This window comes from Cyrtonyx montezumae, unplaced genomic scaffold (genome assembly GCF_038088225.1).
Source record: "Cyrtonyx montezumae isolate F1298 unplaced genomic scaffold, pur_monq_1.0 scaffold_15, whole genome shotgun sequence".
Lineage (NCBI taxonomy): Eukaryota > Metazoa > Chordata > Aves > Galliformes > Odontophoridae > Cyrtonyx > Cyrtonyx montezumae.
Window position 1 is genome coordinate 268512 of NW_027071881.1, and position 26204 is coordinate 294715.

The window sequence follows — 26204 nt, forward strand, 5'->3', positions numbered from 1 at the left end:
TAATGTTAGGGTTAGGGTAAAGTTATGGTTAGGGTTCAGGTTAGGATTAGAGCTAAGTTTGGAGTTAGGGTTGGGGTTGGGATTGGGATTAGGGTTGTTCGGATTAGGGTTAGGGTTAGAGTTAGGGTTAGTATAAGGTTAGGGTTATGGCTTGGGTTAGGGTTAGGCTTAGGCTTAGGCTTAGGGTTAGGTTTAGGTTTACGGTTAGGGTTAGGATAAGGGTTGGGGTTGGGTTTGGGTTGGGTCTGGGGTTGGAGTTAGGTTTAGGGCTAGGGTTATGGATTGGGTTAGGGTTAGGCTTTAGGTTTAGGATTCCATTTAGTATTAGGTTTAGGGTTATGTTTAGGATTAGGTTTGGGGTTGGGATTTGGGTTGGGGTTAGGCTTAGTATTAGGGATAGCGTTAGGTTTTAGATGTTATTGTTTGGGTTGGGGTTGTTGTTGGTATTAGAGATAGGGTTGGGGCTGGTGTTGGGGGTTGGGGTTGGAGTTGGGATAGTTGTTGGGATTGGGTTAGGGTTAGGGTTTAGGGTTAGGATTAGGGTTATGGCTAGAGTAGGTTAGGGTTAGAGTAGATTAGGGTTGGGGTTAGCCTTAGGGTTAGGGTTTGATTTTGGGTTAGGGTTAGTGTTTGGATTAGGGTTTTATTTAGGTTGAGCATTAGTGTTTGGGTCTGGGTAAGGATCACGGTTAGGGTTAGGGTTAGTGTTAAGTTTAGGGTTTGTGTTAGGTTCAGGGTTAAAGTTAGTGTTAGGTGTATGGTTAGGGTGTTGGGTTTATGGTTGGTTTTATGTTTAAGGTTAGGTGTAGGGTTAGGGTTTGGTATAGGGTTAGGGTAGGAATAGGGGTAGGTTTAGGGTTAGGGGTTAGGTGTGGTTGGTGTTGGGTTTGGGGATGGGGTTGCAGTTGGAGTTGGGTTAGCTTTAGGGTAGTGTTTGGGTTTGGGTTACTTTTTGAATTAGGGTCAGGGTATGGGTTTAGTTAAGGGTTAGGTTTAGGGCTATGGGTTAGCTTTAGGGTTAGGGTTAGGGTAAGTGTAAGGCTTAGGGTTTAGGGTTAGGGTGCAGACTACTGTTGGGGTTAGCGTTAGTGTTAAGGTTAAGGTATAGGGTTAGGGTTAGGCTAAGATTTAGGATTAGAGTAAGGGTGAGGATTAGGTTTTGGTTTAAGTTTATGTTTAAATATTTAGTTTTACAGTAAGTGTTAGGGTATGTTTTAGGTTATTGGATAGATTTAGGTGTATGATTGGATTTAGAGTTTGGTTTAGGGTTTGTGTTAGCTTTAGAATTAGTGTTAGGCTAGAGTAAGGGTTCAGGTTAAAGATTTAGTCTTGCAGTAAGTGTTAGGGAAGGATTTAGTTAATTTCAGTGGGTTTTGTGAAGACTGGATTTGAGTAAGTATTGTAAGTGTTAATGAATGTAATGTAATGTAATGAATGTAATGTAATGTAAGTATTAATGAATGTTTTAGGTTATTGGATAGTGTTAGTTGTATGATTGGATTTATGGTTTGGTTTAGGGTTTGTGTTAGATTTAGGATTAGTGTTAGGGTTAGAGTAAGTGTTAGGTTAAAGTTTTAGTCTTACAGTAAGTGTTAGGGAAGGATTTAGATTACTTCATAGGGTTAGGTGAAGATCGGCTATAGTAATAAGGTTATGTTTAGATTTTGGAATAGTCTTAGGTGAAGGTTTTGGCTTAGGTTTAAGGTTTGGATTAGCGTTACGGTTAGTGTTAAGGTTTATTTTAGGGTTAGGGTAGTGTTAGTTTAGGTTTAGTGTAAGTTTAGGTTTAGAATCACGGTTAGGGTTGGGTTTTATGTTTGGTTTAGTGCTTGAGTTAGGCTTAGTGCTTGAGTTATGGTTAGAATTAGGGTGAAGATTAAGTTTTGGGCTCGGTTTGGTTTTGGGATAGGGTTAGGTTTAGGGTTTTGGTTTACTGTTAGGGTTAGGGTAGTGTTAAGGTTAGGGTTACGTTTAGGGTTAAGGTTAGCGTTAGTGTTATTTTTAGCGTTAAGGTTAGTTTAGGGTTAGGGTTAAGGTTAGGTTTAGAGTTAGGGTAAGGTTTAGTGTTAGGTTTCTAGATTAAGATTTATAGCAATAGTTAGGTTTAGGTTAGGGATTGAGTTATGGTTAGGGTTAGTGTGGGGTAAATAACTCCCAAGGATGGTACTTCACAAAGAAATAGTATAGATGATGGTATATTTTGAGTTGTTCTATATAGATAGCATACAAATAATACGAAAGAGAAGATGGCTCACCATCAGGATGATAAGGCTCGCAGGGGACTCCACGTGGGAGGGATCTCTGAGAAGAGATATTTTGGGTTAGGATAGGGATAGGGTAGGGCTAGGGTTAGGTTAGGGGTTAGGATTAGTGTTAGGATTCTGTTAGGGTTAGTGTTAGTTTTACAGATTTAGTTTTAAAGTAAGTTTTATGTTATTGTATAGGGTTGGGTGTACAATTGGATTTAGTGTTAAGATAGGGTAAGTGTTAGCGTTAGGGTTAGGGTAAGTGTTAGGGTTAAAGAATTAGTCTTAGAGTAAGTGTTAGGGAAGGATTTAGGTAATTTTAGCAGCTTCGGTGAAGATTGGCTTTAGTAATATTTTTATGTTCAGAATTTGGATTTGTGTTGGGGTAACATTTTGGCTTAGGGTTAGGGTTAGGGTAAGGATTAGGGTTGGGGTTAGCGTTAGGGTTAGGGTTAAAGTATAGGGTTAGGGTTAGTGTTGGCTTAGGATTAGGGTTTGGTTTTGGGTTAGGGTTAGTGTTTGGATTATGGTTTGGTTTAGGTTTAGCGTTAGTCTTTGGGTCAGGGTTAGGGTTTGGGTTAGTGTTAGATTTAGGGTTAGTGTTAGGTTCAGGGTTAATGTTAGGCTTAGGTTTAGGGTTCAATGTAGGGGTTAGGGTTAGGGTTAGCATTAGGTTTGCGCTTAGGGTTAGGTTAAGTTACAGATAGGTAAAGAGTTAGTGCTAGGTTTCAAGAATAGAGGTAGTGTTAAATTTCTTGTGTAGTGTAGGGTAATTTTGAGCGTTATTGTGAAAGAAGTGTTAAGTCCTGGATTTGTTTTGTGATTGGTTATGGTTCAAAAATAGGAATAGGAATAGTGTTCTGTACAAGTTTATTGCTTCTATTTGGCATAGGGAGAGACTTTGAGTTTAGTTGGTTTATAGTCCTAGAGTAAGGGATAGGGGTATGATCTGCTATCCATCTCGGTTTAGAGTTTTGGTTTGTTGTAGTGTTTGGGTTAGGGTGTTAGTTTTGTGGTTAAAGCTAAGGTTACGTTTACGGTAAGGGTTAGTGTTTGGGATGGATTTTATATTAGGGTTAAGATTTGATTTTATATTTGCGTAAGGGACAGGGTTTCTTTGCATTTTATGAATAGATTTTGGATTGGGATTAGTTGGAATGTTATTGTTATTGTTAAAAAAAAAATTGGGTGTGGGCAAATACTGAGCTTCAAATCGGCATATTATAGAACATGACATTTTCTTCCACTTGAAATAAAGCTCTGCATAAGTGTTCATTACACACACAAGAAATCTGTGGCTGTACTCATTTCTCTTGTTTTAAAAATCGCACACGATCAGTCAAAAAATGCAGCTATTATGGGATGTAAAAGATCCTGACAATTAATTTTAAACATATTTCAACTTTAGACTACATTACAAAGAAGTATTGAAAAACTTTAAAACGTTCAAAATTAAATAAAAATGCTATTCCAAAAAGTTTATAAATGTTTTTTGAATGGTATAAAAACTTATCTAATTTCTTCTGCTAAGCATGTCAGAATCGGCTACAGTGCACGGCATCCGGCTGAGTCGCGTCTTACTTCTGCGGCTCTAGAAGCAAAAAACGCAATTGATGCGTTTCAAGCGGAATCTGCTGTTACGAGCGATTCGAGTGTGACGTTCGTTGCCCATTCGGCAGAGTTTTGAACGAGCTCCGGGGATGAAGTTTGTTGGAAAATATTCGTTCCGGTGGGAGAGAAACCAGAATCTGCGAGAGGAGCCAGCTTCACTCAAATTTCGCATCTACATTGCTAAGATCAGAAGAGCATACAATTTTGGGGAAGGAATCAGTAACGTCCTTGTGTGCGGAAAGGAAACGGGACTGACGAAGTTTCACTAAGAAAAAGACATCAAAAAGTTTCTGAAATAAAGTATGAATACGTGGACGGAAAGGATCGTCTGATGCAGACATACATTGAACACGGTAGCAGAGCAGAATGGGAACAGAATAATTCCCCAACACTAACATCGGGGTCCTCCCCATCTCTATCGATAACGCCGGGAACGGATTCTGTCAGAAGGGTAATCACTGTTGTGTTGGAGTCAGACCGCAGCAGGCTGCGGCTTAAAGCCGCTTTTCAGTGCACGGCAGCAGGCTGAGTCGCGTCATTCTTCAGCGGCTCAAGCAGCAGAAAAGGCGGTTGAAGCGTTTCAAGCAGAATCCGAGGTTGAGAGAGTTTCGAGTGTGACGTTCGTTGCCGATTCGGAAAAGTTTCGTACGGGCTCATCTGAGACTCTCCGGTGATGAAGTTTGCTGGAAAATATTCGTTCCGGTGGGAGAGAATCCAGAATCTGCGAGAGGAGGAAGTTTCACTCAAATTTCACATCTACATTGCTAAGATCAGAAGAGCATACAATTTTGGGGAAGGAATCAGTAACGTCCTTGTGTGCGGAAAGGAAACGGGATTGACGAAGTTTCACGAAGAAAAAGACATCAAAAAGCTTCTGAAATAAAGTATGAAAACGTGGACGGAAAGGATCGTCTGATGCAGACATACATTGAACACGGTAGCAGAGAAGAATGGGTACAGAATCTTTCCCCCACACTAACATCGGGGTCCTCCCCATCGCTATCGACAACGCCAGGAACGGATTCTGTCATAAGGGTAATCGCTGTAATGTTGGAGTCAGAACGCAGCAGGTTGCTGCTTAAAGCCGCTCTTCAGTGCACGGCAGCAGGCTGAGTCGCATCTTACTTCTGCGGCTCAAGCAGAAGAAACCGTGATTGATGCGTTTCAAGCGGAATCCGCGGTTAAGAGAGATTCGAGTGTGACGTTCGTTGCCGATACGGCTCAGTTTCGTACGGGCTCATCTGAGACTCTCCGATGATGAAGTTTGTTGGAAAAGATTCGATCCGGTTCGACAGACATCAGAATCTGCGAGAGGAGGAAGTTTCACTCAAATTTCGCATCTACATTGCTAAGATCAGAAGAGCATACAATTTTGGGAAAGGAGTCAGTAATGTTCGAGTGACTGAAAAATATACGGGGAGACACGATGATTCAGTGTTGAAAGAAAAAGACATCAAGAAACTTCAGAAAAAAATGTATAAATACGTGGACGGAAAGGATCTTCTGATGCAGACATACATTGCCGATGGTAGCAGAGCAGAAAGGGAACAGAATCTTTCCCCCACATTAATATCGGGGTCTTCCCCATGTCTATCGACAACGCCAGGAACGTATTCTGTCATAAGGGTAATCACTGTAATGTTGGAGTCAGACCGCAGCAGGTTGCTGATTAAAGCCGCTTTTCAGTGCACGGCAGCAGGCTGAGTCGCGTCTTACTTCTGCGGCTCAAGCAGCAGAAACCGCGATTGATGTGTTTCAAGCGGAATCCGCGGTTAAGAGAGATTCGAGTGTGACGTTCATTGTCGATTCGGAAAAGTTTCGTACCGGCTCATCTGAGACTCTCCGTTAATGAAGTTTGTTGGAAAATGTTAGATCCGGTTCGACAGACACCAGAATCTGCCATAGGGGCCAGTTTCACTCAAATTTCGCATCTACATTGCTTAGATCAGAAGAGCATACCATTTTGGGAAAGGAATCAGTAATGTTCTAGTGATTGAAAAATACACGGGGCGACACGATGATTCAGTGTTGAAAGAAAAAGACATCAAGAAACTTTAGAAAAAAATGTATAAATACGTGGACGGAAAGGATCTTCTGATGCAGACATACATTGCCGACGGTAGCAGAGCAGAAAGGGAACAGAATCTTTCCCCCACACTAATATCGGGGTCTTCCCCATCTCTATCGACATCGACGGGAACGGATTCTGTCATAAGGGTAATCGCTGTAATGTTGGAGTCAGACCGCAGCAGGCTGCTGCTTAAACCCGCTCTTCAGCGCCTGCAGCCGAATTCTGCGCATCTTTCTTCAGCCGTTTATGCAGCAGAAACCGCGATTGATGCGTTTCAAGCGGAATCCGCGGTTAAGAGAGATTCGAGTGTGACGTTCGTTGCCAATTCGGTTCAGTTTCGTACGGGCTCATCTGAGACTCTCTGGTGAATAAGTTTGTTGGAAAATATTCGATCCGGTTCAGTCACAATAATCTGCGAGAGGAGGAAGTTTCCCTCAAATTTCGCATCTACATTGCTAAGATCAGAAGAGCATACCATTTTGGGAAAGGAATCAGTAATTTTCGAGTGACTGAAAAATATACGGGGAGACACGATGATTCAGTGTTGAAAGAAAAAGACATCAAGAAACTTCAGAAAAAAATGTATAAATACGTGGACGGAAAGGATCTTCTGATGCAGACATACATTGCCGACGGTAGCAGAGCAGAAAGGGAACACAATCCTTCCCCCACACTAATATCGGGGTCCTCCCCATCTCTATCGACAACGCCAGGAACGGATTCTGTCATAACGGTAATCGCTGTAATGTTGGAGTCAGACCGCAGCAGGCTGCTGCTTAAAGCCGCTCTTCAGCGCCTGAAGCCGAATTCTGCGCGTCTTTCTTCAGCGGCTCAAGCAGCAGAAACCGCGATTGATGTGTTTCAAGCGGAATCCGCGGTTAAGAGAGATTCGAGTGTGACGTTCGTTGCCGATACGGCTCAGTTTCGTACGGGCTCATCTGAGACTCTCCGGTGATGAAGTTTGTTGGAAAAGATTCGATCCGGTTCAGACATCAGAATCTGCGACATGAGACAGTTTCAATCAAATTTCGCATGTACATTGCTAAGATCAGAAGAGCATACAATTTTGGGAAAGGAATCAGTAATGTTCGAGTGACTGAAAAATATACGGGGAGACACGATGATTCAGTGTTGAAAGAAAAAGACATCAAGAAACTTCAGAAAAAAATGTATAAATACGTGGACGGAAAGGAACGTTTAATGCAGACATACATTGCCGACGGTAGCAGAGCAGAATGGGAACAGAATCTTTCCCCCACACTAATATCGGGGTCCTCCCCATCTCTATCGACCACGCTAGTAACGGATTCTGTCATAAGGGTAATCGCTGTTATGTCAGACCTAATGCCAGAATCTGACCTGGAGTCAGACCGTAGCAGGCTGCTGCTTAAAGCTGATTTTCAGTGCACGGCAGCAGGCTGATGCGCGTCTTTCTTCAGTTTGAGGTTCGTTGCCGACTCGGATTAGTGCTCATCTTCTATGCTCCTGTATCCTGAAAGTTCGATGCTCCTGTATCCTGTAAGTTTGTTGGGGAAATTTTCGAACCGCTGTCGCAGACTGCAGAATCTGCGAGAGGGGCCAGCTTCACTCACAATTCGCCTTTACTAACCTCAGAGCAGCATACAATTTTGGGGAAGGAATCAGTAATGTCCGTGTGTATGAAAAGGAAAAATTGAGAGAAACTGTGTTTCTGAAGGATCTAGAAGGTCATCATGAAATGTTAAAGAAAAACTGTGAGAATGTGTACTGAAATAAAGTTCTGATGCTATCATTCTTTTCAAATGCTTGCTGAGCCGGCTGAGAACAGAAAATTCCCCCTCACTAACAAAGGGGGGCAGCCCATCTTTTCTAAAAACACCATGAACGGAGTCTGTAAACTGCGTAATGTTGGAATCAGACCTCATTTGGCAGTGGAGATAAGCCACATTACAGCGCAAGGCAGTCGGCTGATTAGCATCCTGCCTTCGGAACTGTAGAAGACGCAAATATTTTCAAGCTTAATCCACGGTTATGAGTGATTACAGGCCTCCGTTCAGACCTGATTATTTGAAAAGATTTGAAAGGTTTTATAACCAGTATAAAAATTTCTAGAAATTTCTAGGTCATGGTTAGGGTTATAGTTCAGGGTAATAGTTTAGGGTTAGGGTGAAGGTTAGTGTTAGGTTTAGTATTAAGTTTAGGGTTAGGGTTCGGTTTAGGCTTACCTTGAGGGTTTAGGGTTAGGGTAGGGTTTAGGGGTATGGTTAGGGTTCGGTTTAGTGTTAGGATTAGGGTTAGGGTTAGGGTTAGGGTTAGTGCTTGTGGTTGCTTTTAGGGTAGGGTTAGGGGTAGGTTAAAATTTAGGGATAGGATTAGTGTTAGTGCTTGTGGCTGGTTTTGGGGTAGGGGTAGGGTTAGCTTTCGGGTTAGGGGTTACATGTATGGGTTTGGGTTGGGGTTTGGGTTGGGATTGGTGTTAGTGTTAACGATAGGGTTAGGTTTAGTGTTAGGGTTAGGATTTGGGTTAGAGTTTGGTTTTGGGTCAGGACTAGGTTTTGGGATAGGATTAGGGTTAACGTAAGGATTAGAAGGATTAGAAGGATTGAGTTAGGGTTAGGATTAGGGTTCATTTAGGGTTAAATTAACATTTTAGGGTTAGATTTAGGGTTAGGGTTAGGCTTAGTTGTAGGGGTTAGGAGATAGGTTTGGGGTTAGGTTTGGGGTTGGGATTAGGTTTGGGTTTGGTGTTGGGGTTAGTTTTAGGGTTACGGTAAGGTTTAGGGTAAGAATGTATGGTTATTGTTAGGTTTATGGTTAGGGCTTTTGGTTAGTGTTGAGGTTGGGGTTAGGGTTAGGATTAGTTTTTGTTTTATGGTTATGGTTATGGTTATGGTTAGGGTTAGGGTTGTGGTTAGGGTTTGTATTAGGATTAGTGTTAGGTTTAAAGATTTAGTTTTACAGTAAGATTTAGTGTAAGTTTTGGTTATTGGAAAGGGTTAGGTGTAAGTTTGGATTTAGGGTAAGGGTTAGGGTATGTGTTAGTGTTACGGTAAGGGCAAGGGTTAGGGAAAGGGATAGGGTTAAAGATTTAGTCTTACAGTAAGTGTCAAAGAAGGATTTAGGTAGCTTCAGAGGGTTAGGTGAAGATTGGCTTTAGTAATAGGGTTATGTTTAGATTTTTGATTAGTGTTAGGGTAAAGTTTTGGCTTAGGATTTGGGTAAGGATTAGGGTTGGGGTTAGCTTTAGGGTTAGTGTTAAGGTATAGTTTTAGGGTTAGAGTAAGATTTAGGGTTAGGTTTAATGTTAAGTTTAAATAATTAGTTTTACAGTAAGTGTTAGGGTATGTTTTAGGTTATTGGATAGGGTTAGGTGTATGATTGGATTTAGGTTAAGGGTTAGGGTTTGTGTTAGCTTTAGAATTAGTGTTAGGTTAGAGTAAGGGTTCAGGTTAAAGATTTAGTCTTACAGTAAGTGTTAGGGAAGGATTTAGGTTATTTCATAGGGTTAGGTGAAGATTGGCTTTAGTAATAACATTATGATTAGATTTTGAAATAGTCTTAAGGTAAGGTTTTGGCTAAGGTTTAAGGTTAGGGTTAGTCTTACAGTCAGTTTTAAGGTTTAGTTTACGGTTATGATTAGGTTTAGGTTTAGGGTTACGGAGAGGGTTAGGGTTTAGGTGAGGGGGAGGGCTAATTTTGAGTTCGGTTTGGGTTTGGGATAGGGTTAGGGTTAGGGATTGGGTCACTGTTAGGTTTAGGGTAGGGATAGGGTTGGGGTATGGGTTAGATTTAGGGTTAAATATAGGGTTTGGTTTTGTGTTAGAGTTAAAAAAAGGTTTGTTATGTTTAGGTTTAGGTTTGGTAAAAATGTTTAGGTTTGTTAAGTTAAGACTCTTTGAAAGGTTAAGACTCTCAGGTTTAAGGTTTGGTTTAGGGGTCCAGTTAGGGTAAGGGTTACGGATAGTGTTAAGGTTTATTTTAGGGTTAGTGTAGGGTTAGGATTAGGTACAGGTTTAGGGTCACGGTTAGGGTAAGTGTTAGGCTTAGGCTTAGGTTTAGGTTTAGGTTTAGGTTATGGGTTGGGGTTGGGGTTTAGGTTGGGTTTGGGTTGGATCTGGGGTTGGGTTTAGGTTTAGGGCTAGGGTTATGGCCTGGGTTAGGGTTAGGCTTTAGGTTTACGGTTCGGGTTAGGATTAGGTTTAGGGTTAGGGTTGGGATTAGGGTTGGGGGTGGGATTTGGGTTGGGGGTGGGGTTAGGGTTAGTATTAGGGTTAGCGTTAGGTTTTAGATGTTACTGTTTGGGTTCGGGTTGTTGGTGGTGTTAGGGATAGGGTTGGGGCTGGTGTTCGGGGTTGGGGTTGGAGTTGGGATAGTTGTTGGGATTAGGTTAGGGTTAGGGCTTAGGGTCAGGGTTAGGGTTTGGGTTAGTGTTAGGTTTAGGGTTAGTGTTAGGTTCAGGGTTAATGTTAGGGTTAGGTTTAGGGTTAGGTGTAGGCTTAGATTTAGGTTTAGGTTTAGGGTTAGTGTTCGTGTTAGGGTAAGGTTAGTTTTAGGGTTAGAGTTAATGTTAGGGTTAGGGTAAAGTTATGGTTAGGGTTCAGGTTAGGATTAGAGCTAAGTTTGGAGTTAGGGTTGGGGTTGGGATTGGGATTAGGGTTGTTCGGATTAGGGTTAGGGTTAGAGTTAGGGTTAGTATAAGGTTAGGGTTATGGCTTGGGTTAGGGTTAGGCTTAGGCTTAGGCTTAGGGTTAGGTTTAGGTTTACGGTTAGGGTTAGGATAAGGGTTGGGGTTGGGTTTGGGTTGGGTCTGGGGTTGGAGTTAGGTTTAGGGCTAGGGTTATGGATTGGGTTAGGGTTAGGCTTTAGGTTTAGGATTCCATTTAGTATTAGGTTTAGGGTTATGTTTAGGATTAGGTTTGGGGTTGGGATTTGGGTTGGGGTTAGGCTTAGTATTAGGGATAGCGTTAGGTTTTAGATGTTATTGTTTGGGTTGGGGTTGTTGTTGGTATTAGAGATAGGGTTGGGGCTGGTGTTGGGGGTTGGGGTTGGAGTTGGGATAGTTGTTGGGATTGGGTTAGGGTTAGGGTTTAGGGTTAGGATTAGGGTTATGGCTAGAGTAGGTTAGGGTTAGAGTAGATTAGGGTTGGGGTTAGCCTTAGGGTTAGGGTTTGATTTTGGGTTAGGGTTAGTGTTTGGATTAGGGTTTTATTTAGGTTGAGCATTAGTGTTTGGGTCTGGGTAAGGATCACGGTTAGGGTTAGGGTTAGTGTTTGTGTTAGGTTCAGGGTTAAAGTTAGTGTTAGGTGTATGGTTAGGGTGTTGGGTTTATGGTTGGTTTTATGTTTAAGGTTAGGTGTAGGGTTAGGGTTTGGTATAGGGTTAGGGTAGGAATAGGGGTAGGTTTAGGGTTAGGGGTTAGGTGTGGTTGGTGTTGGGTTTGGGGATGGGGTTGCAGTTGGAGTTGGGTTAGCTTTAGGGTAGTGTTTGGGTTTGGGTTACTTTTTGAATTAGGGTCAGGGTATGGGTTTAGTTAAGGGTTAGGTTTAGGGCTATGGGTTAGCTTTAGGGTTAGGGTTAGGGTAAGTGTAAGGCTTAGGGTTTAGGGTTAGGGTGCAGACTACTGTTGGGGTTAGCGTTAGTGTTAAGGTTAAGGTATAGGGTTAGGGTTAGGCTAAGATTTAGGATTAGAGTAAGGGTGAGGATTAGGTTTTGGTTTAAGTTTATGTTTAAATATTTAGTTTTACAGTAAGTGTTAGGGTATGTTTTAGGTTATTGGATAGATTTAGGTGTATGATTGGATTTAGGGTTTGGTTTAGGGTTTGTGTTAGCTTTAGAATTAGTGTTAGGCTAGAGTAAGGGTTCAGGTTAAAGATTTAGTCTTGCAGTAAGTGTTAGGGAAGGATTTAGTTAATTTCAGTGGGTTTTGTGAAGACTGGATTTGAGTAAGTATTGTAAGTGTTAATGAATGTAATGTAATGTAATGAATGTAATGTAATGTAAGTATTAATGAATGTTTTAGGTTATTGGATAGTGTTAGTTGTATGATTGGATTTATGGTTTGGTTTAGGGTTTGTGTTAGATTTAGGATTAGTGTTAGGGTTAGAGTAAGTGTTAGGTTAAAGTTTTAGTCTTACAGTAAGTGTTAGGGAAGGATTTAGATTACTTCATAGGGTTAGGTGAAGATCGGCTATAGTAATAAGGTTATGTTTAGATTTTGGAATAGTCTTAGGTGAAGGTTTTGGCTTAGGTTTAAGGTTTGGATTAGCGTTACGGTTAGTGTTAAGGTTTATTTTAGGGTTAGGGTAGTGTTAGTTTAGGTTTAGTGTAAGTTTAGGTTTAGAATCACGGTTAGGGTTGGGTTTTATGTTTGGTTTAGTGCTTGAGTTAGGCTTAGTGCTTGAGTTATGGTTAGAATTAGGGTGAAGATTAAGTTTTGGGCTCGGTTTGGTTTTGGGATAGGGTTAGGTTTAGGGTTTTGGTTTACTGTTAGGGTTAGGGTAGTGTTAAGGTTAGGGTTACGTTTAGGGTTAAGGTTAGCGTTAGTGTTATTTTTAGCGTTAAGGTTAGTTTAGGGTTAGGGTTAAGGTTAGGTTTAGAGTTAGGGTAAGGTTTAGTGTTAGGTTTCTAGATTAAGATTTATAGCAATAGTTAGGTTTAGGTTAGGGATTGAGTTATGGTTAGGGTTAGTGTGGGGTAAATAACTCCCAAGGATGGTACTTCACAAAGAAATAGTATAGATGATGGTATATTTTGAGTTGTTCTATATAGATAGCATACAAATAATACGAAAGAGAAGATGGCTCACCATCAGGATGATAAGGCTCGCAGGGGACTCCACGTGGGAGGGATCTCTGAGAAGAGATATTTTGGGTTAGGATAGGGATAGGGTAGGGCTAGGGTTAGGTTAGGGGTTAGGATTAGTGTTAGGATTCTGTTAGGGTTAGTGTTAGTTTTACAGATTTAGTTTTAAAGTAAGTTTTATGTTATTGTATAGGGTTGGGTGTACAATTGGATTTAGTGTTAAGATAGGGTAAGTGTTAGCGTTAGGGTTAGGGTAAGTGTTAGGGTTAAAGAATTAGTCTTAGAGTAAGTGTTAGGGAAGGATTTAGGTAATTTTAGCAGCTTCGGTGAAGATTGGCTTTAGTAATATTTTTATGTTCAGAATTTGGATTTGTGTTGGGGTAACATTTTGGCTTAGGGTTAGGGTTAGGGTAAGGATTAGGGTTGGGGTTAGCGTTAGGGTTAGGGTTAAAGTATAGGGTTAGGGTTAGTGTTGGCTTAGGATTAGGGTTTGGTTTTGGGTTAGGGTTAGTGTTTGGATTATGGTTTGGTTTAGGTTTAGCGTTAGTCTTTGGGTCAGGGTTAGGGTTTGGGTTAGTGTTAGATTTAGGGTTAGTGTTAGGTTCAGGGTTAATGTTAGGCTTAGGTTTAGGGTTCAATGTAGGGGTTAGGGTTAGGGTTAGCATTAGGTTTGCGCTTAGGGTTAGGTTAAGTTACAGATAGGTAAAGAGTTAGTGCTAGGTTTCAAGAATAGAGGTAGTGTTAAATTTCTTGTGTAGTGTAGGGTAATTTTGAGCGTTATTGTGAAAGAAGTGTTAAGTCCTGGATTTGTTTTGTGATTGGTTATGGTTCAAAAATAGGAATAGGAATAGTGTTCTGTACAAGTTTATTGCTTCTATTTGGCATAGGGAGAGACTTTGAGTTTAGTTGGTTTATAGTCCTAGAGTAAGGGATAGGGGTATGATCTGCTATCCATCTCGGTTTAGAGTTTTGGTTTGTTGTAGTGTTTGGGTTAGGGTGTTAGTTTTGTGGTTAAAGCTAAGGTTACGTTTACGGTAAGGGTTAGTGTTTGGGATGGATTTTATATTAGGGTTAAGATTTGATTTTATATTTGCGTAAGGGACAGGGTTTCTTTGCATTTTATGAATAGATTTTGGATTGGGATTAGTTGGAATGTTATTGTTATTGTTAAAAAAAAAATTGGGTGTGGGCAAATACTGAGCTTCAAATCGGCATATTATAGAACATGACATTTTCTTCCACTTGAAATAAAGCTCTGCATAAGTGTTCATTACACACACAAGAAATCTGTGGCTGTACTCATTTCTCTTGTTTTAAAAATCGCACACGATCAGTCAAAAAATGCAGCTATTATGGGATGTAAAAGATCCTGACAATTAATTTTAAACATATTTCAACTTTAGACTACATTACAAAGAAGTATTGAAAAACTTTAAAACGTTCAAAATTAAATAAAAATGCTATTCCAAAAAGTTTATAAATGTTTTTTGAATGGTATAAAAACTTATCTAATTTCTTCTGCTAAGCATGTCAGAATCGGCTACAGTGCACGGCATCCGGTTGAGTCGCGTCTTACTTCTGCGGCTCTAGAAGCAAAAAACGCAATTGATGCGTTTCAAGCGGAATCTGCTGTTACGAGCGATTCGAGTGTGACGTTCGTTGCCCATTCGGCAGAGTTTTGAACGAGCTCCGGGGATGAAGTTTGTTGGAAAATATTCGTTCCGGTGGGAGAGAAACCAGAATCTGCGAGAGGAGCCAGCTTCACTCAAATTTCGCATCTACATTGCTAAGATCAGAAGAGCATACAATTTTGGGGAAGGAATCAGTAACGTCCTTGTGTGCGGAAAGAAAACGGGACTGACGAAGTTTCACTAAGAAAAAGACATCAAAAAGTTTCTGAAATAAAGTATGAATACGTGGACGGAAAGGATCGTCTGATGCAGACATACATTGAACACGGTAGCAGAGCAGAATGGGAACAGAATAATTCCCCAACACTAACATCGGGGTCCTCCCCATCTCTATCGATAACGCCGGGAACGGATTCTGTCAGAAGGGTAATCGCTGTAATGTTGGAGTCAGAACGCAGCAGGTTGCTGCTTAAAGCCGCTCTTCAGTGCACGGCAGCAGGCTGAGTCGCATCTTACTTCTGCGGCTCAAGCAGCAGAAACCGCGATTGATGCGTTTCAAGCGGAATCCGCGGTTAAGAGAGATTCGAGTGTGACGTTCGTTGCCGATTCGGTTCAGTTTCGTACGGGCTCATCTGAGACTCTCAGGTGATGAAGTTTGTTGGAAAAGATTCGATCCGGTTCGACAGACATCAGAATCTGCGAGAGGAGGAAGTTTCACTCAAATTTCGCATCTACATTGCTAAGATCAGAAGAGCATACAATTTTGGGAAGGGAATCAGTAATGTTCGAGTGATTGAAAAATACACGGGGAGACACGATGATTTAGTGTTGAAAGAGAAAGACATCAAGAAACTTCAGAAAAAAAATGTATAAATACATGGACGGAAAGGATCTTCTGATGCAGACATACATTGAACACGGTAGCAAGGAAGAATGGGAACAGAATCTTTCCCCCACACTAATATCGGGGTCTTCCCCATCTCTATCGACAACGCCAGGAACGGATTCTGTCATAAGGGTAATCGCTGTAATGTTGGAGTCAGACTGCAGCAGGTTGCTGCTTAAAGCCGCTTTTCAGTGCACGGCAGCAGGCTGAGTCGCGTCTTACTTCTGCGGCTCAAGCAGCAGAAACCGCGATTGATGTGTTTCAAGCGGAATCCGCGGTTAAGAGAGATTCGAGTGTGACGTTCATTGTCGATTCGGAAAAGTTTCGTACCGGCTCATCTGAGACTCTCCGTTAATGAAGTTTGTTGGAAAATGTTAGATCCGGTTTGACAGACACCAGAATCTGCCATAGGGGCCAGTTTCACTCAAATTTCGCATCTACATTGCTAAGATCAGAAGAGCATACAATTTTGGGAAAGGAATCAGTAATGTTCTAGTGATTGAAAAATACACGGGGCGACACGATGATTCAGTGTTGAAAGAAAAAGACATCAAGAAACTTTAGAAAAAAATGTATAAATACGTGGACGGAAAGGATCTTCTGATGCAGACATGCATAGCCGACGGTAGCAGAGCAGAAAGGGAACAGAATCTTTCCCCCACACTAACATCGGGGTCTTCCCCATCTCTATCGACAACGCCAGGAACGGATTCTGTCATAAGGGTAATCGCTGTAATGTTGGAGTCAGAACGCAGCAGGTTGCTGCTTAAAGCCGCTCTTCAGTGCACGGCAGCAGGCTGAGTCGCATCTTACTTCTGCGGCTCAAGCAGCAGAAACCGCGATTGATGCGTTTCAAGCGGAATCCGCGGTTAAGAGAGATTCGAGTGTGACGTTCGTTGCCGATTCGGTTCAGTTTCGTACGGGTTCATCTGAGACTCTCCGGTGAATAAGTTTGTTGGAACATATTCGATCCGGTTCAGTCACAAGAATCTGCGAGAGGAGGAAGTTTCACTCAAATTTCGCATCTACATTGCTAAGATCAGAAGAGCATACCATTTTGGGAAAGGAATCAGTAACGTCCTAGTGTGCGGAAAGGAAACGGGATCGACGAAGTTTCACGAAGAAAGAGACATCAAAAAGATTCAGAAATGAAGTATGAAAACGTGGACGGAAAGGATCGTCTGATGCAGACATACATTGTCGACGGTAGCAGAGCAGAAAGGGAACAGAATCTTTCCCCCACACTAATATCGGGGTCCTCCCCATCTCTATCGACAACGCCAGGAACGGATTCTGTCATAAGGGTAATCGCTGTAATGTTGGAGTCAGAACGCAGCAGGTTGCTGCTTAAAGCCGCTCTTCAGTGCACGGCAGCAGGCTGAGTCGCATCTTACTTCTGCGGCTCAAGCAGCAGAAACCGCGATTGATGCGTTTCAAGCGGAATCCGCGGTGAAGAGAGTTTCGAGTGTGACGTTCGTTGCCGATTCGGAAAAGTTTCGTACGGGCTCATCTGAGACTCTCCGGTGATGAAGTTTGTGGAAAATATTAGATCCGGTGGGACATACATCAAATCTGCGAGAGGAGCCAGCTTCACTCAAATTTCGCATCTACATTGCTAAGATCAGAAGAGCATACAATTTTGGGGAAGGAATCAGTAACGTCCTTGTGTGCGGAAAGGAAACGAGATTGACGAAGTTTCACGAAGAAAAAGACATCAAAAAGCTTCTGAAATAAAGTATGAAAACGTGGACGGAAAGGATCGTCTGATGCAGACATACATTGAACACGGTAGCAGAGAAGAATGGGAACAGAATCTTTCCCCCACACTAACATCGGGGTCCTCCCCATCTCTATCGACAACGCCAGGAACGGATTCTGTCATAAGGGTAATCACTGTAATGTTGGAGTCAGAACGCAGCAGGTTGCTGCTTAAAGCCGCTCTTCAGTGCACGGCAGCAGGCTGAGTCGCATCTTACTTCTGCGGCTCAAGCAGCAGAAACCGCGATTGATGCGTTTCAAGCGGAATCCGCGGTTAAGAGAGATTCGAGTGTGACGTTCGTTGCCGATACGGCTCAGTTTCGTACGGGCTCATCTGAGACTCTCCGGTGATGAAGTTTGTTGGAAAAGATTCGATCTGGTTCAGTCACAAGAATCTGCGAGAGGAGGAAGTTTCACTCAAATTTCGCATGTACATTGCTAAGATCAGAAGAGCATACAATTTTGGGAAAGGAATCAGTAATGTTCGAGTGACTGAAAAATATACGGGGAGACACGATGATTCAGTGTTGAAAGAAAAAGACATCAAGAAACTTCAGAAAAAAATGTATAAATACGTGGACGGAAAGGATCGTTTAATGCAGACATACATTGCCGACGGTAGCAGAGCAGAATGGGAACAGAATCTTTCCCCCACACTAATATCGGGGTCTTCCCCATCTCTATCGACAACGCCAGGAACGGATTCTGTCATAAGGGTAATCGCTGTAATGTTGGAGTCAGACCTCAGCAGGCTGCTGCTTAAAGCCGCTCTTCAGCGCCTGAAGCCGAATTCTGCGCGTCTTTCTTCAGCCGTTTATGCAGCAGAAACCGCGATTGATGCGTTTCAAGCGGAATCTGCGGTTAAGAGAGATTCGAGTGTGACGTTCGTTGCCAATTCGGTTCAGTTTCGTACGGGCTCATCTGAGACTCTCAGATGATGAAGTTTGTTGGAAAAGATTCGATGCGGTTCAGTCACAAGAATCTGCGAGAGGAGGAAGTTTCAATCAAATTTCGCATGTACATTGCTAAGATCAGAAGAGCATACAATTTTGGGAAAGGAATCAGTAATGTTCGAGTGACTGAAAAATATACGGGGAGACACGATAATTCAGTGTTGAAAGAAAAAGACATCAAGAAACTTCAGAAAAAAATGTATAAATACGTGGACGGAAAGGATCTTCTGATGCAGACATACATTGCCGACGGTAGCAGAGCAGAAAGGGAACAGAATCTTTCCCCCACACTAATATCGGGGTCCTCCCCATCTCTATCGACAACGCCAGGAACGGATTCTGTCATAAGCCACATTACAGCGCAAGGCAGTCGGCTGATTAGCATCCTGCCTTCGGAACTGTAGAAGACGTAAATATTTTCAAGCTTAATCCACGGTTATGAGTGATTACAGGCCTCCGTTCAGACCTGATTATTTGAAAAGATTTGAAAGGTTTTATAACCAGTATAAAAATTTCTAGAAATTTCTAGGTCATGGTTAGGGTTATAGTTCAGGGTAATAGTTTAGGGTTAGGGTGAAGGTTAGTGTTAGGGTTAGTATTAAGTTTAGGGTTAGGGTTCGGTTTAGGCTTACCTTGAGGGTTTAGGGTTGGGGTAGGTTTTAGGGGTATGGTTAGGGTTCGGTTTAGTGTTAGGATTAGGGTTAGGGTTAGGGTTAGTGCTTGTGGTTGCTTTTAGGGTAGGGTTAGGGGTAGGTTAAAATTTAGGGATAGGATTAGTGTTAGTGCTTGTGGCTGGTTTTGGGGTAGGGGTAGGGTTAGCTTTCGGGTTAGGGGTTACATGTATGGGTTTGGGTTGGGGTTTGGGTTGGGATTGGTGTTAGTGTTAACGATAGGGTTAGGTTTAGTGTTAGGGTTAGGGTTTGGGTTAGAATTTGGTTTTGGGTCAGGACTAGGTTTTGGGATAGGATTAGGGATAACGTAAGGCTTCAGGTTTAGGGTCATAGATTAGGGTTAGGGTTAGAGTTACCGTCATAGATTAGGGTTTGTTTTAGGTTTAGTGTTAGGGTTAATACTAGGTTTGGGGTTTGGTTTTAGGGTTGGGGGTGTGTTTGTTGTTGCGTTTGGGGTTTGTGTTGGAGTTTGGTTTAGGATTAGGGTTAGGGCTTGTGGTTGTGTTTTGTTGTGAGTAGGGGGAGTGGTGGGAGTAGGGTTACTTTCGGTTTAGGGTTAGGATTAGGGATCAGTTAGGTTTAGGATTAGAAGGATTGAGTTAGGGTTAGGATTAGGGTTCATTTAGGGTTAAATTAACATTTTAGGGTTAGATTTAGGGTTAGGGTTAGGCTTAGTTGTAGGGGTTAGGAGATAGGTTTGGGGTTAGGTTTGGGGTTGGGATTAGGTTTGGGTTTGGTGTTGGGGTTAGTTTTAGGGTTACGGTAAGGTTTAGGGTAAGAATGTATGGTTATTGTTAGGTTTATGGTTAGGGCTTTTGGTTAGTGTTGAGGTTGGGGTTAGGGTTAGGATTAGTTTTTGTTTTATGGTTATGGTTATGGTTATGGTTAGGGTTAGGGTTGTGGTTAGGGTTTGTATTAGGATTAGTGTTAGGTTTAAAGATTTAGTTTTACAGTAAGATTTAGTGTAAGTTTTGGTTATTGGAAAGGGTTAGGTGTAAGTTTGGATTTAGGGTAAGGGTTAGGGTATGTGTTAGTGTTACGGTAAGGGCAAGGGTTAGGGAAAGGGATAGGGTTAAAGATTTAGTCTTACAGTAAGTGTCAAAGAAGGATTTAGGTAGCTTCAGAGGGTTAGGTGAAGATTGGCTTTAGTAATAGGGTTATGTTTAGATTTTTGATTAGTGTTAGGGTAAAGTTTTGGCTTAGGATTTGGGTAAGGATTAGGGTTGGGGTTAGCTTTAGGGTTAGTGTTAAGGTATAGTTTTAGGGTTAGAGTAAGATTTAGGGTTAGGTTTAATGTTAAGTTTAAATAATTAGTTTTACAGTAAGTGTTAGGGTATGTTTTAGGTTATTGGATAGGGTTAGGTGTATGATTGGATTTAGGTTAAGGGTTAGGGTTTGTGTTAGCTTTAGAATTAGTGTTAGGTTAGAGTAAGGGTTCAGGTTAAAGATTTAGTCTTACAGTAAGTGTTAGGGAAGGATTTAGGTTATTTCATAGGGTTAGGTGAAGATTGGCTTTAGTAATAACATTATGATTAGATTTTGAAATAGTCTTAAGGTAAGGTTTTGGCTAAGGTTTAAGGTTAGGGTTAGTCTTACAGTCAGTTTTAAGGTTTAGTTTACGGTTATGATTAGGTTTAGGTTTAGGGTTACGGAGAGGGTTAGGGTTTAGGTGAGGGGGAGGGCTAATTTTGAGTTCGGTTTGGGTTTGGGATAGGGTTAGGGTTAGGGATTGGGTCACTGTTAGGTTTAGGGTAGGGATAGGGTTGGGGTATGGGTTAGATTTAGGGTTAAATATAGGGTTTGGTTTTGTGTTAGAGTTAAAAAAAGGTTTGTTATGTTTAGGTTTAGGTTTGGTAAAAATGTTTAGGTTTGTTAAGTTAAGACTCTTTGAAAGGTTAAGACTCTCAGGTTTAAGGTTTGGTTTAGGGGTCCAGTTAGGGTAAGGGTTACGGATAGTGTTAAGGTTTATTTTAGGGTTAGTGTAGGGTTAGGATTAGGTACAGGTTTAGGGTCACGGTTAGGGTAAGTGTTAGGCTTAGGCTTAGGTTTAGGTTTAGGTTTAGGTTATGGGTTGGGGTTGGGGTTTAGGTTGGGTTTGGGTTGGATCTGGGGTTGGGTTTAGGTTTAGGGCTAGGGTTATGGCCTGGGTTAGGGTTAGGCTTTAGGTTTACGGTTCGGGTTAGGATTAGGTTTAGGGTTAGGGTTGGGATTAGGGTTGGGGGTGGGATTTGGGTTGGGGGTGGGGTTAGGGTTAGTATTAGGGTTAGCGTTAGGTTTTAGATGTTACTGTTTGGGTTCGGGTTGTTGGTGGTGTTAGGGATAGGGTTGGGGCTGGTGTTCGGGGTTGGGGTTGGAGTTGGGATAGTTGTTGGGATTAGGTTAGGGTTAGGGCTTAGGGTCAGGGTTAGGGTTTGGGTTAGTGTTAGGTTTAGGGTTAGTGTTAGGTTCAGGGTTAATGTTAGGGTTAGGTTTAGGGTTAGGTGTAGGCTTAGATTTAGGTTTAGGTTTAGGGTTAGTGTTCGTGTTAGGGTAAGGTTAGTTTTAGGGTTAGAGTTAATGTTAGGGTTAGGGTAAAGTTATGGTTAGGGTTCAGGTTAGGATTAGAGCTAAGTTTGGAGTTAGGGTTGGGGTTGGGATTGGGATTAGGGTTGTTCGGATTAGGGTTAGGGTTAGAGTTAGGGTTAGTATAAGGTTAGGGTTATGGCTTGGGTTAGGGTTAGGCTTAGGCTTAGGCTTAGGGTTAGGTTTAGGTTTACGGTTAGGGTTAGGATAAGGGTTGGGGTTGGGTTTGGGTTGGGTCTGGGGTTGGAGTTAGGTTTAGGGCTAGGGTTATGGATTGGGTTAGGGTTAGGCTTTAGGTTTAGGATTCCATTTAGTATTAGGTTTAGGGTTATGTTTAGGATTAGGTTTGGGGTTGGGATTTGGGTTGGGGTTAGGCTTAGTATTAGGGATAGCGTTAGGTTTTAGATGTTATTGTTTGGGTTGGGGTTGTTGTTGGTATTAGAGATAGGGTTGGGGCTGGTGTTGGGGGTTGGGGTTGGAGTTGGGATAGTTGTTGGGATTGGGTTAGGGTTAGGGTTTAGGGTTAGGATTAGGGTTATGGCTAGAGTAGGTTAGGGTTAGAGTAGATTAGGGTTGGGGTTAGCCTTAGGGTTAGGGTTTGATTTTGGGTTAGGGTTAGTGTTTGGATTAGGGTTTTATTTAGGTTGAGCATTAGTGTTTGGGTCTGGGTAAGGATCACGGTTAGGGTTAGGGTTAGTGTTTGTGTTAGGTTCAGGGTTAAAGTTAGTGTTAGGTGTATGGTTAGGGTGTTGGGTTTATGGTTGGTTTTATGTTTAAGGTTAGGTGTAGGGTTAGGGTTTGGTATAGGGTTAGGGTAGGAATAGGGGTAGGTTTAGGGTTAGGGGTTAGGTGTGGTTGGTGTTGGGTTTGGGGATGGGGTTGCAGTTGAGTTGGGTTAGCTTTAGGGTAGTGTTTGGGTTTGGGTTACTTTTTGAATTAGGGTCAGGGTATGGGTTTAGTTAAGGGTTAGGTTTAGGGCTATGGGTTAGCTTTAGGGTTAGGGTTAGGGTAAGTGTAAGGCTTAGGGTTTAGGGTTAGGGTGCAGACTACTGTTGGGGTTAGCGTTAGTGTTAAGGTTAAGGTATAGGGTTAGGGTTAGGCTAAGATTTAGGATTAGAGTAAGGGTGAGGATTAGGTTTTGGTTTAAGTTTATGTTTAAATATTTAGTTTTACAGTAAGTGTTAGGGTATGTTTTAGGTTATTGGATAGATTTAGGTGTATGATTGGATTTAGGGTTTGGTTTAGGGTTTGTGTTAGCTTTAGAATTAGTGTTAGGCTAGAGTAAGGGTTCAGGTTAAAGATTTAGTCTTGCAGTAAGTGTTAGGGAAGGATTTAGTTAATTTCAGTGGGTTTTGTGAAGACTGGATTTGAGTAAGTATTGTAAGTGTTAATGAATGTAATGTAATGTAATGAATGTAATGTAATGTAAGTATTAATGAATGTTTTAGGTTATTGGATAGTGTTAGTTGTATGATTGGATTTATGGTTTGGTTTAGGGTTTGTGTTAGATTTAGGATTAGTGTTAGGGTTAGAGTAAGTGTTAGGTTAAAGTTTTAGTCTTACAGTAAGTGTTAGGGAAGGATTTAGATTACTTCATAGGGTTAGGTGAAGATCGGCTATAGTAATAAGGTTATGTTTAGATTTTGGAATAGTCTTAGGTGAAGGTTTTGGCTTAGGTTTAAGGTTTGGATTAGCGTTACGGTTAGTGTTAAGGTTTATTTTAGGGTTAGGGTAGTGTTAGTTTAGGTTTAGTGTAAGTTTAGGTTTAGAATCACGGTTAGGGTTGGGTTTTATGTTTGGTTTAGTGCTTGAGTTAGGCTTAGTGCTTGAGTTATGGTTAGAATTAGGGTGAAGATTAAGTTTTGGGCTCGGTTTGGTTTTGGGATAGGGTTAGGTTTAGGGTTTTGGTTTACTGTTAGGGTTAGGGTAGTGTTAAGGTTAGGGTTACGTTTAGGGTTAAGGTTAGCGTTAGTGTTATTTTTAGCGTTAAGGTTAGTTTAGGGTTAGGGTTAAGGTTAGGTTTAGAGTTAGGGTAAGGTTTAGTGTTAGGTTTCTAGATTAAGATTTATAGCAATAGTTAGGTTTAGGTTAGGGATTGAGTTATGGTTAGGGTTAGTGTGGGGTAAATAACTCCCAAGGATGGTACTTCACAAAGAAATAGTATAGATGATGGTATATTTTGAGTTGTTCTATATAGATAGCATACAAATAATACGAAAGAGAAGATGGCTCACCCATCAGGATGATAAGGCTCGCAGGGGACTCCACGTGGGAGGGATCTCTGAGAAGAGATATTTTGGGTTAGGATAGGGATAGGGTAGGGCTAGGGTTAGGTTAGGGGTTAGGATTAGTGTTAGGATTCTGTTAGGGTTAGTGTTAGTTTTACAGATTTAGTTTTAAAGTAAGTTTTATGTTATTGTATAGGGTTGGGTGTACAATTGGATTTAGTGTTAAGATAGGGTAAGTGTTAGCGTTAGGGTTAGGGTAAGTGTTAGGGTTAAAGAATTAGTCTTAGAGTAAGTGTTAGGGAAGGATTTAGGTAATTTTAGCAGCTTCGGTGAAGATTGGCTTTAGTAATATTTTTATGTTCAGAATTTGGATTTGTGTTGGGGTAACATTTTGGCTTAGGGTTAGGGTTAGGGTAAGGATTAGGGTTGGGGTTAGCGTTAGGGTTAGGGTTAAAGTATAGGGTTAGGGTTAGTGTTGGCTTAGGATTAGGGTTTGGTTTTGGGTTAGGGTTAGTGTTTGGATTATGGTTTGGTTTAGGTTTAGCGTTAGTCTTTGGGTCAGGGTTAGGGTTTGGGTTAGTGTTAGATTTAGGGTTAGTGTTAGGTTCAGGGTTAATGTTAGGCTTAGGTTTAGGGTTCAATGTAGGGGTTAGGGTTAGGGTTAGCATTAGGTTTGCGCTTAGGGTTAGGTTAAGTTACAGATAGGTAAAGAGTTAGTGCTAGGTTTCAAGAATAGAGGTAGTGTTAAATTTCTTGTGTAGTGTAGGGTAATTTTGAGCGTTATTGTGAAAGAAGTGTTAAGTCCTGGATTTGTTTTGTGATTGGTTATGGTTCAAAAATAGGAATAGGAATAGTGTTCTGTACAAGTTTATTGCTTCTATTTGGCATAGGGAGAGACTTTGAGTTTAGTTGGTTTATAGTCCTAGAGTAAGGGATAGGGGTATGATCTGCTATCCATCTCGGTTTAGAGTTTTGGTTTGTTGTAGTGTTTGGGTTAGGGTGTTAGTTTTGTGGTTAAAGCTAAGGTTACGTTTACGGTAAGGGTTAGTGTTTGGGATGGATTTTATATTAGGGTTAAGATTTGATTTTATATTTGCGTAAGGGACAGGGTTTCTTTGCATTTTATGAATAGATTTTGGATTGGGATTAGTTGGAATGTTATTGTTATTGTTAAAAAAAAAATTGGGTGTGGGCAAATACTGAGCTTCAAATCGGCATATTATAGAACATGACATTTTCTTCCACTTGAAATAAAGCTCTGCATAAGTGTTCATTACACACACAAGAAATCTGTGGCTGTACTCATTTCTCTTGTTTTAAAAATCGCACACGATCAGTCAAAAAATGTAGCTATTATGGGATGTAAAAGATCCTGACAATTAATTTTAAACATATTTCAACTTTAGACTACATTACAAAGAAGTATTGAAAAACTTTAAAACGTTCAAAATTAAATAAAAATGCTATTCCAAAAAGTTTATAAATGTTTTTTGAATGGTATAAAAACTTATCTAATTTCTTCTGCTAAGCATGTCAGAATCGGCTACAGTGCACGGCATCCGGCTGAGTCGCGTCTTACTTCTGCGGCTCTAGAAGCAAAAAACGCAATTGATGCGTTTCAAGCGGAATCTGCTGTTACGAGCGATTCGAGTGTGACGTTCGTTGCCCATTCGGCAGAGTTTTGAACGAGCTCCGGGGATGAAGTTTGTTGGAAAATATTCGTTCCGGTGGGAGAGAAACCAGAATCTGCGAGAGGAGCCAGCTTCACTCAAATTTCGCATCTACATTGCTAAGATCAGAAGAGCATACAATTTTGGGGAAGGAATCAGTAACGTCCTTGTGTGCGGAAAGAAAACGGGACTGACGAAGTTTCACTAAGAAAAAGACATCAAAAAGTTTCTGAAATAAAGTATGAATACGTGGACGGAAAGGATCGTCTGATGCAGACATACATTGAACACGGTAGCAGAGCAGAATGGGAACAGAATAATTCCCCAACACTAACATCGGGGTCCTCCCCATCTCTATCGATAACGCCGGGAACGGATTCTGTCAGAAGGGTAATCGCTGTAATGTTGGAGTCAGAACGCAGCAGGTTGCTGCTTAAAGCCGCTCTTCAGTGCACGGCAGCAGGCTGAGTCGCATCTTACTTCTGCGGCTCAAGCAGCAGAAACCGCGATTGATGCGTTTCAAGCGGAATCCGCGGTTAAGAGAGATTCGAGTGTGACGTTCGTTGCCGATTCGGTTCAGTTTCGTACGGGCTCATCTGAGACTCTCAGGTGATGAAGTTTGTTGGAAAAGATTCGATCCGGTTCGACAGACATCAGAATCTGCGAGAGGAGGAAGTTTCACTCAAATTTCGCATCTACATTGCTAAGATCAGAAGAGCATACAATTTTGGGAAGGGAATCAGTAATGTTCGAGTGATTGAAAAATACACGGGGAGACACGATGATTTAGTGTTGAAAGAGAAAGACATCAAGAAACTTCAGAAAAAAAATGTATAAATACATGGACGGAAAGGATCTTCTGATGCAGACATACATTGAACACGGTAGCAAGGAAGAATGGGAACAGAATCTTTCCCCCACACTAATATCGGGGTCTTCCCCATCTCTATCGACAACGCCAGGAACGGATTCTGTCATAAGGGTAATCGCTGTAATGTTGGAGTCAGAACGCAGCAGGTTGCTGCTTAAAGCCGCTCTTCAGTGCACGGCAGCAGGCTGAGTCGCATCTTACTTCTGCGGCTCAAGCAGCAGAAACCGCGATTGATGCGTTTCAAGCGGAATCCGCGGTTAAGAGAG